This window comes from Pan paniscus, chromosome 14 (genome assembly GCF_029289425.2).
Source record: "Pan paniscus chromosome 14, NHGRI_mPanPan1-v2.0_pri, whole genome shotgun sequence".
Taxonomy (NCBI): Eukaryota; Metazoa; Chordata; class Mammalia; order Primates; family Hominidae; genus Pan; species Pan paniscus.
The window spans coordinates 101,329,562-101,346,272 of NC_073263.2; the positions used below are offsets into that span (position 1 = coordinate 101,329,562).

General features: G+C 43.7%; 1 protein-coding gene across 6 annotated transcripts in view; it reads left to right on the forward strand.

Moving 5' to 3' along the window:
- The window catches only part of CLYBL (citramalyl-CoA lyase), a 295,682-nt gene that overhangs the window by 198,266 nt on the left and 80,705 nt on the right, over nucleotides 1-16,711 (forward strand). The window lies entirely within an intron of this gene.

Here is a 16,711-nt window from a genome sequence, read left to right on the forward strand (position 1 = left end):
TCCCAGTGAGGGCTTTCTCTTCTTGGTTTGCAAGTGGCTGCCTTCTTTCTGTATCCTCACATGACCAAGAAAGAAATCATCCCCATCACATTGGGGATTAGGGCTTCCATGTAAGAATTTGGGGGGGATATATTTAGTCCATAGCAATCTTAAAACCTCATTTTAATTTAATAATTCCAAACTCTTTTTTGGTTATTATTGTTAAATTTCACTCAAACTTTAGACATAGCAGAATGTACCACATTTAGTTTGAAATTCACTTATTTTGGGGGGGTCCAGACTCTAGTTGAAGTTCAGATAAACAATAGGATGGCTAATGGGAAAGGGGGGAGCTATAATGCTTCACTCATTCACAGACCTCATTTCTTAAGTCCCTCTCACCAGTGCAGTACACAAGTTCTCACTTGCTGCAGGTAAATATTTGTGAAATGAATGCATGTATGAATGAGTGACTCCATAAATGACTGGTCTCTGGCTGGAAGGCATCCCCAGGACTTTAGATGGGACTGTGAGAGATAGTGTATTCTGCACTCCAAGCTGCTTGTGTGCTCTTCCCTCTGCCCAGCATCCTTGGGTCTTGCTGGGAACATCTTAACTCACGAGGCCTTCCAGGACTACTCAGACTCAGTTATCTTCCTGGCTGTATATTCTACATGTGCTATATGTACTTTATGTTCTGTAACATGCATCAAACCTCAAATACACGTACAGCGCTTACCGTTCATGCTAGACTGGACACTCTGCAGGCAGGGATTGGGTGTATATTGCCAGCACCCATCGCTTTCCCAGCATGTGCCACTTTATTACTCTTAGTGGAGGTGGGAATGGCATGATTGTGGTGGACTCTCAAGATCTATCCCACTTCTCTGTAACCAAGCAAATCGGTAACTCATCCAAACTCAAGGGCTAAGTCTGACTAGACCAACAAGGGGTAATTCAGCCCTCCTTGCCAGCCCTGACTTTTCATCACCAGTGACAGATGTGGGGTGGCTGGCTGAAGGTTTCTAGGAAGGTTTTCTTTCCTCTTAAGAGAAGGCCATGGCAAATCAGTCTTTCCTTTCTGCTAACAATGACAAAAGGATGTGTTGCTACAGTCACTAAGGATAGCTTGCCCTAGAACAAAGGCAACATTGTGGGTTGGAGAGTAAGTAGAGAATGAATGGGCATCCTTGATGACACTGCTCAGCTGCTGGCTTCACCAGCCCATCGCTGGATGTTGTCACATAAATGTCGTTAGTGTTTAATTAAGCCAGTCTGAATTTGGGTTTCCAATCTTCCAGCCCAATGTATCCTAACTGAAAAGGAACTGCTGTGGAAAGCCTATGGGCTTTGGTGTCCAATACGTTGGATTTGATTCTTCTTAGCAGTGTGAACTGACCTGACTTTCCTAATATGTGTAATGGAGAAAGTAATACTTCTTCTCACCTGGGGTTGATGTGTGGAACAAAGAAAATATGTATGTAAAACACTTACCAGAGTGCCTAAAACACAACTAATGTTGTTTCTTTTCCATTTAGGAGATGGTTCACTTGTTGATCTGGGGGGTCCAGTGGGTTGAATTGATCAACAGTGAAATCAATAAACTCTCTGGTCCTTTGCACATGAACTGTCAGGTAGTTCACCATCTAGTATGGGAGTCAGATAGACATTCGCGGTCACACTAACACATACTAACAGTGGGGTTCGACTACAGTCCTAACTGGAGAACAGTGTCCAGCTAACAGAGGTTGAGAGTACTGATCAAACCACACCTGAAGGCCGGAGTGCAGGTCTCGTAGCCATGAACTAGAGAACAAGAAACAGCGGAAGATGCTGAGGATGTTAATACTGAAGAAAGGACGACCAGAAAACAGAAACGACTTCAAAGAGAAAAGGGAGTGGAATCGTTCTGTGCTGCTTCAGAGGGTGGAGTGAGGACAGACCCCATCAACAAAGGACGTAAGCTTTCACTCAACAGGAGAAATAACTGAGAATTAGCAGTGCACAAGGGCAGAGAGCGAGCGCCTCATCAACAAAGCAGCTCCCCTTCTCAGCAGCCACTCATCAGGAAGTCCTGCTGCAGGAGTTTGGGCCACATGGCCCCCAAGGGCTCTTGCAAAGATCTGGATTTGACATTAAACTGTTCAGCAGACTCTTGTTGTTTGGGCTACAGCAGGTGGATCTAGAGAGCTTCTCTGTTGGTTATACTGTTGCTGTTGTTTTTCTGAATTCCCTCCATCTTTTTTCTGACTTCCTCTCTTGTTGGCCACTATAAGCACCACCCAAACTGACCTTTCACCTCTAACTGTTTTTTTTTCCATGCTCCCTTGATGATCAGAGAGATCCTATACATGAAGACAGAGTAATGGGATTTGTGCAGCTGCAGTGCAGTTTTTAGGGAAGCGAAAGGCTCCCTGCCCTGTAGTCTTTCTGTCTTGCCTGCCTTTATACCTGAAATGTTCCCTTTTCCCTCATCTTTCAACTAAGGCATCGCCTCCAGAAAATACTTGATAAATGTCAATATAGTAACTGGTAAGTTGTTAATATATCACCTGTGAGGGATACCATATTAATGCCATATGCTTTTTAAAAAAGTGATAAAATATGCAGAACATACATTTTACCATTTAAACCATTTTTAACTGTATAGTTCATTGGCATTAAGAATATTCACATTGTTGTATAATCATCACCACCAGCATCTCCAGAACTTTTCATCTTCCCCAGCAGAGACTTTACCATTCAACAATAACTCCCCATTTCCCCCTCCCGTCCCTGGCAACCCCCATTCTGCTTTCTGTCTATATGAATTTGTCTACTCTAGATACCTCATAGAAGTGGAATCATGCAGTATTTGTCCTTTTGTGACTGGCTTATTTCACTCCGCCTATTGTCTTCAAGATTCATTTGTGTTATAGTGTGTATCAAAATGTCCTTCCTTTTTGAGGCTGGATAGTATTCCATGGCATGTATGTACCACATTTGCTTATCCGCTTATCTGTCAATAGACACTTGGGCTCTTTCCACTTTCGGCTGTTGTAAATGCTGTTGCCATGAACATGGGTGTACACGTGTCTGTTCGAGTCCCTGCTTTAATTCTTTTGGGTATATCCCCAGAAGTGGGATTCCTGGATCATCCGGTAGTTCTTTGTTTAATTTTTTGAGGAATTGCCATACTGTTAATAGCATATACTTTAAAAACCTATATATTAACCAAGGAGAAGAAAACAAGTTAATTTGAAGAGAGTCAGAAAGCATGAGTGTCCAGAGCTTACTGAGCCCTGGAAGTCATGGATAAAAACAAGAAGTGAAGTCAACACTCTCGGTGAGAAAGGGAGCGGTACTGACAAGAAACTTCTACCATCCCAATGTGCCCGGTTGCTCCCACGCCCTCAGGATACTAAAGCTGGGAGGAAGGAGGGGGTGGGGGAGGGGACTCAGAGGGAGAGCTACTGAGTGCCTGCAGGGATTATTTCGAGGTGCTTTTGCATCCATTAACTTATTTAATCATCAAAACAACTCAGCAGGTGCCCTTATTTTTATGGACAAGTCTTGTCAGGTACTTAACATTTTTAATTTTTATTGCTTTTAAAAGCAATGAAGAATATCTTTAAGAGGGAAGAAATAATTCTGAATCCACCAAGCCCACACAAAATTCACCTCAATACTGCCCTGTTTTCCTTTGCTCCCTTTGCAGCCATAATTTTTACATGGTTGCGTTGTTGTAATTTCATTTTCTGCTTTTTAAATTGCTACAGAGATCTTTGTATTTATTATTTTAACAGATGTATAGTATGCATCTAATGATTTCACTTCAATTCAGTTAACTATTCCCCTACCATTGAATATTTAGATTGTCTTCAGTTTTTCACTATAATTTTATAATTGTTTTATAACAAGATTTTATAATTTTAGCAATAAAGAGTTTCATGTACATAACTTTTTTCCTCTTATACTTATTTCTTTAGAATGCATTTCTAGGACTGGAATTACCAAATCAATGGGTAGAAACATTTTTGTGAATTTTGTTATACACTGCTGAAGTGTTTTATAAAAGGGATGTTTCAAAAGTGATTTTTTGAAGATTGATAATACATTTTCAACAGCAATACTGGAGTATACCAGTGTCTCCACATTAAGTGTTACTTTTAACTTTGTTTTATTACTTAGTATATATATAATTATACTTTATTGTTGCCTTAATTAGTTTTTAAAATTAATTGCATGGTTTCCATATGCTTAGTAACTGTGTTTCATATGTATTTTGTCTCATTACACCTTTTACCCAGTTATCTGTTGGATGACCCTAGAAGTATTGCATTGTAATTAAGACCAAACACCAGAAGCAAAGGTAGATTCAGTTCTTACCTTTGTTACTTCCTTAATCTTGGGCAAGTTAATATTTCATTTTGTTAAGCCTCAGATTTCTGATCTTTAAAATCAGAAACAACCATAGTACCTACTTCATTAGATTATTTCAGAGGTCAAATGAGGTAATGTATCTGAACCACTTCAGCACAATGCCTGGCACATGGAATATGCTCCGTAAAGATTAGATATCTTCACTATTATTATGTAGAGCCATTCATCTGTCTGATTTTTCCTCCTCTTATCATATTCTAAATCTTCTGTTGTATTACCTCTTACCCTTGGGTAGTTGAGCTGCTGGGAGTCAGAAGTAAGGGCAGTGGAGTTTGTGCAGGGCAAGGCCTGCCATCTGGTTCACACATGGGTGTGATCTGGTCAGACTAAACAGCATTTTAACTCCAGATGGCTGTGTCTACATTCTTGTGTTATGTGGATGGATGATCAACAGTGGACTTGCAGGGGTGGAAGGATGTACAGAGACCCTATTAGAGCTACCCTAGTGCTTCCAGTTAGAGCTGGTGTTCACACAAGATTGTTGAGGTAGGGCTACCCCATTCGCAATGGTATTCAAGGAGGAAAGTAGCCTCCTGTCTCCAGCCAGTTCAACCTTCACTGCTAATTCCTGTGGCTCCTGCTGCAGCTGCAAACCACAACCCATTGATTTCTCCTCAGATAGAGCAAGAAGGGGCAGAAAGTCCAGTCCACATCTATTCAGAGCTTAGTAGTTGATAGGTGCGTTCTTTATGCTTTCTTACTGAGATGTGTCTCCCCGCATGTGCATGACTAAGCCATGAAGGTCTGATTTGATGCAGAATCCACTGGCTGGTATTCAGTTATCCATAAGGATTGAGAGCCAGCACACCCATGTTCCTGGCAGCATTATTCACTGTAGCCAAAAGGTCGAAGCAACCTAGGTGCCCGCTCACAGATGAACGGGCAAACAAAATGCGGTGTCTTTGTTTTTAAAAAGGAAAGATCTTCTGATACATGCTACAACATGGATGAACCTTGAGAATATTACGCCGAGTGAAATAAGCCAGTCACAAAAGGACAAATCCTGTATAATTCCACTTACATGATGTACTAGAATCATCAGATTCATAGAGAAAGGAGAATGACAGTTTCCAGGGGCCGGGGGGGAAGGAGGAACGGGGAGTTTAGGAAGAGGAAAAATGTTCTGGTGATGGACGGTGGTGATGGTTGCACAATAAGATAAATGTACTTACTGCCAGTGTACACTCTAAAGGGTTTAAAACAGTAAATTTTATGTTAGGTATGTTTCACCATAATAAAATATTTTTTAAAAAGGAAAAAGAAAAATAACTTGGGCCTAATCTAGAATATGAAGAATATGAGAAGAGTTAAAAGAATTTTTTAAAAATTAGCAGCAACTTGTGGGAGAAGGTTCCTCCTCAAAGCGGAGGAAAGAATTAGGATAGATTGTAGTTTAGACCCAAGAAAACCAACTCTGTTCAAAGCATATGAACTTGAAGTTCCCTGTGGTCATGGCAACCTTGGGAAGGTTCAGGATCCTCTTTGTTTTTGTTTTTGTTTTTGTTGTTGTTTGTTTGTTTGTTTTTGAAATGGGGTCTCACTCTGTCACCCAGGCTTGAGTGCAGTGGCGCAATCACAGCTCACTGCAGCGTGGACCACCTGGGCTCAAGCAATTCTCCTGCCTCAGCCTCCTGAGTAGCTGGGACCACAGGCCCACACCCCCACTCCAGGCTCATTTTTTGCATTTTTGTAGAGATGGAGTACTGCTGTGTTGCCCAGACTGGTCTCAAACTCCTGGGCTCAGGCGATCAGCCTGCCTCGGCCTCCCAAAGTGCTGAGGTTTTAGGTGTGACCTACTGTGTCTGGCCTAGGATCCTCTTGTAGAGGAACGGTCACCTGAGCCCTTTGTGCTGGAGAAGATATCTGGCCCATAAGCAACTTTAGTCACCGGAGATAATACTATAATTTATAGACTTAAAAAAAAATTATAGCCTTAAAAGCAGTGTTGAAATATTTGAGGTTTTTCTTGTTAGATTGAGCTTTTGAAGGACAAGAAAATGACTGTATTAAATTCATGAATATAGTTTTGAAAGTTTAAGGGAATTTAATAAAGTCGTAAATGGTGCCAATTGAGGTTTCAACTTGTTTAGATATATTCAACCTGAAGTAATCAATTTTATTTATAAATAGAATGATAACATTGGAGGTGGAGGACAAAGGCCTAAGGAAGGTGAATTTTTGAATTGGTAATTTTAATGAATTTAATATTAACTTAAAAACCAAAGTAACCCACATGATCTTTTCCATGTTGAAAAGCTGCCTTCATACATCAAATTTCACATTGACAGCTCTGATCCTGGTCTTCCTATTCTACAGTACAGTTGGTGACTTATTTGTGGGTTTGTCCCATGAGTATGTAAGCTCCTTAAGGCCACAAGCAAGTTCATGTCCTGAGCATCTAGCACAGCTGGACACACACACAAGACACTTGTCAGATGGCTGGGGGAGGTAGGGTGGGGGAAAAGAAATTCTTGAATTTACCCTGGTACTATATGCTTGTTAATTTTTTAGACACACACCTCCCAGGTTCCTACGACAATTTCCATTTTGATATCTATTTGGACATTTGCTAAATGAAGCCATCCACTTATTTTAATGAATTACTATATTTATAATAAATATAATTTAACAAATAAATTATGGGGAGTATTATTTATTTTAATTGTCCTGTAGGAACTGTATTCAAGAGTATCTACACAAGGGGTGTTCAGTCCTTGTTTGCCTGCATAACTCTCCTGAACACAAAATGTTACTTCTGGGAGCCTCCCTTCTGTGCACGACCAGTGTCATGTGGAAGACCATCCTCTCCGATGGTGGGCTCAAGGTTCTATGTCTGAAGTCCAGAGGCACTTCATTTGGATGGCAGCATCAAGATTTCAAGCTTGGTAATAAATGAAGAGAGGGTTCCCAAAGTGTCTTGTGAAAGTTGGGGGAAGGCATTCCCCTTCTGTGAGACAGAGCTGTGTCTTCCTGCCTGGCTTCCTCTTTTGGCACCTTTCCCCTCATGGGGGAATGGATCCTGAAGCGAAGAAAGGGATGGCTGCAGGCCCCTTGGCTGTCACGCTGTTAGCGATTAGCTGTTTTCAGCAATTATGCCCTTCCATTGAGGGTGTGACGGCTGGCGCCTCTGGTAATGAGCTGCCTTCCAAGGCTCCCTCCCGGCCTTCGCTTGCTGCTCTCCTTAGTGGCCTCAGAGTCTGCTGACATTATTGCCAATGTGACATGTTCCTCTTGGCCAACTCGGGAAGACATGCCAGTCTGCCAGTGAGAGAGCCTGAAAGAACTTCAGGAGAGAAACATGAAGCTGGATGAAGCCACCAAGCAGACTTGTCCCCAGGGAATGGGGACATCAGCTCATCCATCCCGACTAGCTCAAAACGCTCAAGAATAACCTATGCCCAAGTTTTGCTGGCAAGTGGAAATGTCCATTCTACATTAGAATAGCATAGGCGGATTTTTGTATTATCACATGGGAGTAACATTGTTGGTGAAGTCATACTAGCTAGATAAATGATTAACTCGGTAACTCATCAAATAATGATTGAGAAACCACTTTGTGGCAACACAAGACTATCACTAGAGGTGACAGAGGTGGGGAAAGTAAGTGTAGCTCCTCTCCTCTCCGGGCTTATGGCTGGTGAGACAGACATACATCATTCCAGTGGCCACTCACATCAATGTTTGGTTGTGAACTGTCATATGTGATGGGAAGACAAAATACAAGAGAGTGTAAAACAGGACTCCAGGGTGGAGAGAGGGAATCCCTGTGGAAATGCCATTTGAACTAGGAGCTGAAGGATGGAGAGGAAGTAACTAGACAAAGTGTGGGGTACAGTGGGGAGTGGAGCAGAGAGAGAGGCTGTGGGTGGAGGGGGAGGCACATGCCAAAGCCCAGGGGCGACAAGAAGCTGGGCACTGCCAAGAAACTGTGAGAAGCGAAGCTTGGCTGGAGCAGCCAGAGCCCAGGGTCATGCAGGATGAGCCTAGAGAGGAAGAGGAAGGCAGGGGCCTGGTGATCCTGGACTTGGACTGCAGTGAGGATTTTAGATGTATTCTAAGGGTAATGGAAGGCTACTAAGGGTTTCGAGCAGCAGAGATATGTGTCTTGCAAAATAGCATTCTGAATGCAGCAGAATGGATTTGAGCTGGGCAGGTGTGGACGGGGAGGCCATCACCATGGTCAATGAGAAGAGTGGAAGGTGATGAGGAAGACAGAGGACATCAGAGACTGAATTCCCTTTCCTTCCTTCCCTCCTTCCCCTCCAAACGTAGCCCTCCTGTCGGCTCCAAAAGGCAGAAGTTGGGTTCTTTTTCTTAGAAGACCATTTCAGTTTTCTAAGCAAAATTCCATTCTCTTCTCCTTCCTAAGAAAGTTTACAAAGAAACAGGAGCCTACAATCCCATGGCAGATAAAAAATTTTAGGAGAGCCACGTTCCGGTTCTGAAGGAGCAAAGACCTCTTCCACACACACAGTGGACCCTATGGTGCCACTCTAAAACCCATACCTCCAGGCCCATTAGAACCCCCAAAGTGACCTGATTTCCATCAATCCCAAAGCCAGCCAAGCAAGGTCACGTTTATAGGACTCCCTCCTGGTGACAGTCCAGAAAACAATAAAAACAGATGCAAGTCCCGCTGTGGTACAGAAGCCCACTTTGGAAACCAGGGGGTCAAGTGCCCATTATCCAGGTAAGCAGGCTCTCCCTAGGAGACCAAAAATGCATGTCAACATGCCAAGTGGAGAGGGGCTGGAAGCCACAGGGGCCACCTGGGAAGGGAGGCCTCAGCCAGGCAGTAATAATAAAACCGGACAATGCCACAGAGCTGGCGTGGCTCAGCCAGGAGCCAGGGAAGGATGGGGGTGGGAGGAAGGGCCTCCCTTCCTCCAAAATCAATGTCCCTGTTAACTTGGGCAGAAGCAAATCTGACAGCTCTGGAAACCTGCCCATCTGATGAGAAGGAGGGAGCTGAGAAGCGGTTGGAGCCAGAGAAAGCCCAGAAATGGCAGGCGGGATCAGTTGCCCATTGGGGACCTGGTGGCAGGAGCTCTCTGCACTGCTTTTACTGACGCCCAGGAGGACAGGTGCCACTGCCAGTCCCCACACGACCTCCAGCTGCCTCCTAAAGCAGCCCGCCCCTCTGGTGATCCTGGCTGGATTTGTTTTATGAAAAATCCACGAAACAAACAGGGCACTCAGCTTCTGAACCCAGTTCCCTGGGGGCTATTCCATTTTGTTATCTGGAATATAACCAACTGAGAGGCAACTGGAATAACTGAAATCTACAGAGAAATACAAGTCTTGACAAGTTTCAGGAAAAACCACCCTTCTTATTGATAAAGCAATACCAGCCAACTAGTCCCTGATATTTATTTAATGCCTCCCATATGAAGAAAGTAGCATGAATCCACAATCCTGTATCCACTGTTCCAAAATCCGAAAAGCTGAAAACCAAAAGTTTTATTATTAAGTTTGCAGCCGACACATTGGGCAGCAAAGCCTGACCTAAACTGCTGTGAGACTGTTTGAGACTTCTTCCTCATAGTGTGACTGTTCCTACATTTTGCTCCAGGTTTTGGGGAGGGGAGATATTAAATAGACTGTCTAGGTGCCATCTTACCATTTTAAAGTCCAAAAACTTCTTAAGTCCAAAACACATTTGTCTAGAGTTTTCTAACAAGGGATTGCACACTCCTATTGTTATGGGTTTGAGGACTCACAGTCCAGTAGAAAAACAAGAAATCCCAGAGAAGACTCAGTAGAACCCTTTGCACTATAAATATTTTATAGACATATAGATGTTTGGGGTTACAGAATTATATCATTCCCTTTTATGTAGTCTGAGTACAGTTTCCAATGGAGACAGCCTGCAGTGAGGAAAACATGGGTTTGGGAATCAGAAGGTGGCTGGGCCAGTATTAAATGCACATGTGGCCTTGGGCAAGACTTTTCTCCTCCCTGGACCCCATCCATAAAATGAAAGAATGGGACAAGATGATTTCTACACACACTTCCGGTTTTCAGATTTTTGTGTTCGAAGACCTCCCTATAGGAGGGATAGAGGACCAGGTAGCAAGAAGCTCAGAAAAGGTCTCTTTTCCGCATGAAGTGGGAAAAGGAAAAGCGTAATCACGTGCTGGACCCTGACTGGAGATGGAAGTAACACCAGCCAGTTAACTGGGGTGACTCATGTCACCAGTTATGGAACTACTCAGATCCTTGGGTGCTGAGTGATCAATACCCAGCCTCTGGATGGTAGCAGCCCTGGAGACAAGTGGGGCCAAGGGGGGGCCCTGTCATGCCAAAGCTGTGATATCACATACTGCTGAAATTGATTTGGCTCCATTTCCTGCATACCTAGCAGATTTACCAGATTGTGAAAATGAATGTTTTCTATGCGCGTGGCTGATTTTTGCATGCATCTGTTCACTCATGTAAACCTTAGTTACATCCTGCTAGGAGAATGAAAGGCTATAATTTCTTCTTCTTTAATCTGGAGTAGTTAGAAACACCATGATTTTTGCTTTAAAATTCTGCACCAAAATGGTGAACCATTTTTATTTTTGTCTCAGGAAAAAAAAATGAAATGAGACTGCCATATTTTTTTCTAGATTTGCAAATGATCCTGACCTTAATGGGGGTCCCATGCCTGAGAACATGGCCCTTGGAATAGAAATATCCAGTGGAATGCAAACATGAGTATCTAAACATATCATTTGCATCTGACATTAATAAGCCCTTTCTGGCTTTCACGTTTCTGTTTTAGATGACAGTGCCGTCTTCACATGTCAGGGGTCGAGTGCAAGAACAGTAATACTAGTATTTATTTAGTACTTTGCATTTCTGGGGTGCTTTTATTGCCCTTAATTAGTAAACCACAAATAATTTCTGCTCAGTAGCTTGGTACTGCAATCTTCAGGGTTCATGGGGACAGTGTGCTCTAGTGACTAACAGGATAGACTTTGGAGTCAGTCAAACTCAGATTTGGGCTCTGCCTCTGCCACTAACTTACTGACTAACCACTTACCACTTACTAACTTACCACTAACTAACTGACTTCAGCAAGCTTCGGTGTCTTCATCTGTAAAATGGGGATAGCGACAGGCTTGTCACACAGAGTGGATATGAGGATTAAATCAGAATATGCATGTAAAATGCTTAACGTAATGCCTGGCAGTAGTACTGTATATATATACTTATATATAAGTGCTCCATATGCCTTCCCTGTAAACTAGATGTTGGATACGTTGCCGTCCCCAAGTCCTTCTGCCTCTGAGAATCACATCATAGCACAATAAGCTACTTAAAATGGAAAAGTCCATAGGCCATCCCCGTGGACCAAAGTCCTGCCACCTTTCTGGACTCTGAACTCCCTCTCCCTTTCCTTCTCCAACTGCCAAAGCCTCTTCATTCTTCCTACTTCATTTTGCACAGAAATTTGGTTTCTTTCACTAATCCATTCCAGCCTTACTCTGAGGGCTCTCTTTCCACTCACAAGTGGCCCAACAAGGTTTTGTTTGTTTTCTTGTTTTAACTGAACAGAAGATCATTCTTTCCACCCTAAGTTTTTCTATACAAACTATATTGAAGATGATTATTACAATGACATTTTCAAAAAGACAATTCTCTCCCTAAAGAATTCCGATACCTGCTTTTAAATTGCCATTCCCGTCTCCTAATGATATAGATATTATAGTTTACAACAAGCCCAGGTTCAAGGGCTGGTAAACCCACTGAAAAATCAAGGAGCTCACCCAAGATCATGTAGTCAGAAACAGAGACTGAATTCAGGGCATGGGAACTTAACCTCCTAGAGTTTTCCCAAAAGCATTGTTTGCCCCTTTGAACATGGAAACAAAAAATAGGGAGAAGACCAGACACAGTGGCTTATGATTGTAATTCCTGCACTTTGGGAGGCCAAGGCAAGAGGATCGCTTGAGCCCAGGAGTTTGAGACCGGCCTGGGCAACATGGTGAGAGAGATCCCTTCTCTGCAAAAAAATTAAAAAACTAGCCAGGCATAGTAGCATTCACCTGTGGCCCCAGCCACTTGGGAGGCTGAGACAGGAGGACTGCTTGAACCTAGGAGGTCAAGGCTGCAGTAAACTGTGAGCACACCACTGTATTCCAGACTGGGCAACAGAACAAGACCCTGTCTCAAAAAAAAAAAAAAAAAAAGGAGTCTGGGCGTGGTGGCTAAAGCCTATAATCCCAGCACTTTGGGAGGCTGAGGCAGGAGGATTGCTTGAGTCCAAAAGTTTGAGACTGGCCTGGGCAACATAGTGAGACCTCATCTCTACAAAAAATCAAAAATTAGCCCAGCATAATGGTGCATGCCTGTGGGTCCCAGCTGCTCAGGAAGCTGAGGCAGGAGAATGGAGCCCAGGAGGTCAAGACTGCGGTGAGCCATGATCACACCACTACACTTAGCTTGGGCAACAGATTGAGACCCCATCTCAAAGAGCAAGCCAGGGTGGGCCTCTTAAAGCACAGGTTTCTTGAGTGGTCCCAGAGGTAACACACCCCACATGGTCTCACTCTGCCTCTAGGGGAGGCACTTCAGAACCCACTGTTAATCAGGACAAAGGATCCCTCCGTGGAACAATTCTGGGGAGCTGCATTCCCAAGAACAGCAGATTAAAAATCAAATCCGGGAAAGGAGCTAAAACCTTGCGTGCTGCAAGATACAACTCATGTGTACGTGTGTGTGAATGGCATGTGGGGATGGTGCATGGGGATGGTGTAGATGAGGGGATGGATGGACCTATGAAAAGCTCAGAGATCTATCAGAGCAAGCCTGGGCAAAATAGCGAGACTCCGTCTCTACCAAAAGAAAAAAATTAGCCAGGTGTAGCAAAAGAAAAAATAAATAGCTGGGTATGGTGGCATGCACCTGCAGTCCAGCTACTTGCAGGGCTGAGGACAGAGGATTCCTTGAGCTGAGGAGTTCAAGACCACAGTGAGTGATGATGGCGCCACCGCATTCCAGCTTGAGTGACAGAGCAAGACCTTGTCTCTAAAAATAAAAAAAAAATTGGCCGGGCACGGTGGCTCAGGCCTGTAATCCCAATACTTTGGGAGGCCGAGGCAGGCGGATCATTTGAGGCCAGGAGTTCAAGACAAACATGGTGAAACCTCGTCTCTACTAAAAATACAAAACTTAGCCATGCATGATTGTGTGCACCTGTAATCTCAGCTACTCTGGAGGCTGAAGCAGGAGAGTCACTTGAACCCAAGAGGCAGAGGTTGCAGTGAGCCAAGATCGCGCCACTGCACTCCAGCCTGGGTGACAGGGAGTGAGAGCCTGTCTCAAAAATAATAATAATTAACTAAAATTTAATTAAAAATTTTAAAATTTTTTGTTAAAGATCTATCAGCAGAGCAGCCTGGCTGCATTTTGTATAGGTACAGTTATCCATACTTCAATTGTTTCTGAATTCCAGTCAAACAACTTAACATAGTAATTATATTCGCAATGACTAACTTAGTATTTACCAAGTGCCCAAATGCTCAAGGCATTGCACTGGTTAGATTTGGCAGAGGACAGAGAAATATGAAATAGCAATTTTCTTTTTCACATTGTCCAGTCTAAGCTCTGGCTATAACTTCTATATTTGGCATAAACAACAGTCACCAGAGACCAATAAGATTTGGTCATTTGTTCTGATTTGAACTCATTTGTTTAACAAATGAGAAGATTTAACATCAAAATGCCAACCTTGGGACAGATATCTGTTTTCCAAGATGCTGAAGCTTACCCCCAAATGATATTTTGATGTGCTATTTAGGATGTTTTTGCTTGAAACTGGCTCTCAATGACTTGCCCTTACTTTTGCTGGTCAGGAGCACAGTGAAATTGCTCTGAAAACAAGCAAGTGTCTTAGAACCCGAAGAGTGAGGCAGTAGCCTCGTAAAATGGGCCCTGCTATGACCTGAATGTATGTGTCACCCTCAAATTCATGTGTTGAAACCTCAATGTGATGGTATTTGGAAGTGGGGCCTTTGAGGAGTGATTAGGTCATGAGATGGAGCCCACATGAACTGGACTAGCGCCCATATGAAAGAGGCTCCTCAGAGCTCCCTTACCCCTTGGGCCCTGGGTGGACACAGTGAGAAAGTTCCATCTATGAACCAGGAAGCAAGTCCTCACCAAACACCGAATTTGCCAGTGCCTTGATCTTGGACTTCCCAGCCTCCAGAACTGTGAGAAAGAAATTTTTATTGTTTATAAGCCACCCAGTCTATGGTATTTTGTTATAGAAGCCCACATGGACTAAGGCTCCCAAGAAGATAAATATGCCAGCTGTTTTCTAGTGCCTTCAGGCTGGGGCTTCATGGAAGTGGTGGGGAGCCTGAATGTGCGCTGCGGATAGGGTTTTACTTCCTGCTACCCATCAACCGTGGGATAATGCCTGACAAAGATGCGAATGACCCCGGAAATGTGAGTGAAGTTCATGTAATTATGTAGGCTTTCACTCCTTCTTTCTCAGCCGATTCAGCTCTTAGCCAGATTCTCTTGTTCCATCACCAGGTTTTATCCCTGCTAACTTTCTGTCCCCAGGAATGATTTTCATTGAGATCGTAGTGTGTTTCCTCAAAAGAAGCCTAGATTGTAATTGGGTGTCCTTAGATGTAGAACAACTCTCCTGTTTAGATTTCAACATATATATCTTTAGCTTTAATGTGTGTATGAGAGAGAGAGAAAGGAGAGGAGAGGAGACGAGAGGAGAGGAGACGAAAGGAGAGGGGAGGAGAGTGGAGGAGAGGGAAAGTGATTAAGAGAGAGAAGATGTGAAAACTTAAGCACTGGCCGGGTGCAGTGGCTCACGCCTGTAATCCCAGCACTTTGGGAGGCCGAGGCGGGCGGATCACGAGGTCAGGAGATTGAGACCATCCTGGCTAACACGAAACCACGTCTCTACTAAAAATACAAAAAATTAGCCGGGCGTGGTGGCGGGTGCCTGTAGTCCCAGCTACTCAGGAGGCTGAGGCAGGAGAATGGCGTGAACCCGGGAGGCAGAGCTTGCAGTGAGCAGAGATGGCGCCACTGCACTCCAGCCTGGGCAACAGAGCGAGACTCTGTCTCAAAAAAAAAAAAAAAAAGAAAAAAAAAAGAAAAGCACTGAGCTAAGGTAAAGAAAAACCACTGGGCAGGACATGGTGGCTCATGCCTATAATCCTAGCACTTCAGGAGGCCAAGGCAGGAGGATTGCTTGAACCCAGGAGTTTAAGACCAGTCTCAGCAACATGGTGAAACCCCATATCTACAAAAAAATTTTACAATTAGTCGGGCGTGGTGGCACACACCTGTAGTCTTAGCTACATGGGAGTCTGAGGCAGGAGGATCGCTTGAGCCTGGGAGGTCAAGGCTGCAGTAAGCTGTGATCACACCACTGCACTCAGCCTGGGTGACAGAGTGAGAACTTGTCTCAAAAGGAAGGAAGGAAGAGAAGGAAGGAAGGAAGGGAGGGAGGGAGGGAGGGAAGAAGTGATGGAAGAAGTGAGGGAAGGAGGAAGGGAGAAAAAAAAGAAGGAAAGACCTGGATTCCAATTCTTGCCCTATTTCTGATCAGATATGAGAACTTATGTGGCAGAGATCAGTCAGCTGGTTACCAGAACCCATTTCCTCTTCCTCCTGGCACACAGATCTACTTCCACCCCACCTCTGCAGTTATCTGTCACCTTAGGATTACACTTCGGCTGATAGCATGTGGGTAGAAAGGATGTTTACTATTTCCAGCTCCTGCCCACAAAACTTTTCACTCTCTGTGTTCTTTCTCCGTCCTTGGGTTGATTGTTAATAGAGAAAGACTGTGGGAGTTACGGGTTAAAGATGATAAAGCCACTGGCAGCCAGGACCCCTGAAGATCACATGGAGCAGAAAACACACACACACACACACACACACACACGGACACACACTGCCACACTGCCACTGATCAGATTCGACATGAACAGGAAAGGCACTACTATTATGCTAATCCTCTTTAATTGTGGGGTTTCTCTGTTACAACAACTCATACTGCTGGAGCTGAAATGTGTTGCGAAGTCATTTTAACCTCTTCTGTTTCTATAGCTGTGATGTAGGATTTGCTTTTTACAAAGCTTCACTTAATCCACTTGAGATTGAAATGTGGTGTGTGTAAAAAAGCTTTCCTTATTCCATGTTCTTTTCCAGCCCTTCCCTGGGCGTTTGTACTTAGTTGCAGTAACAGTTTAAATATAATTTTACATTAGCTCTTTTTCACTTAGCACACCAGAAGCATTTTTCCACATCTCCACAGTCTTCATAATTATAAATGTTAATGACT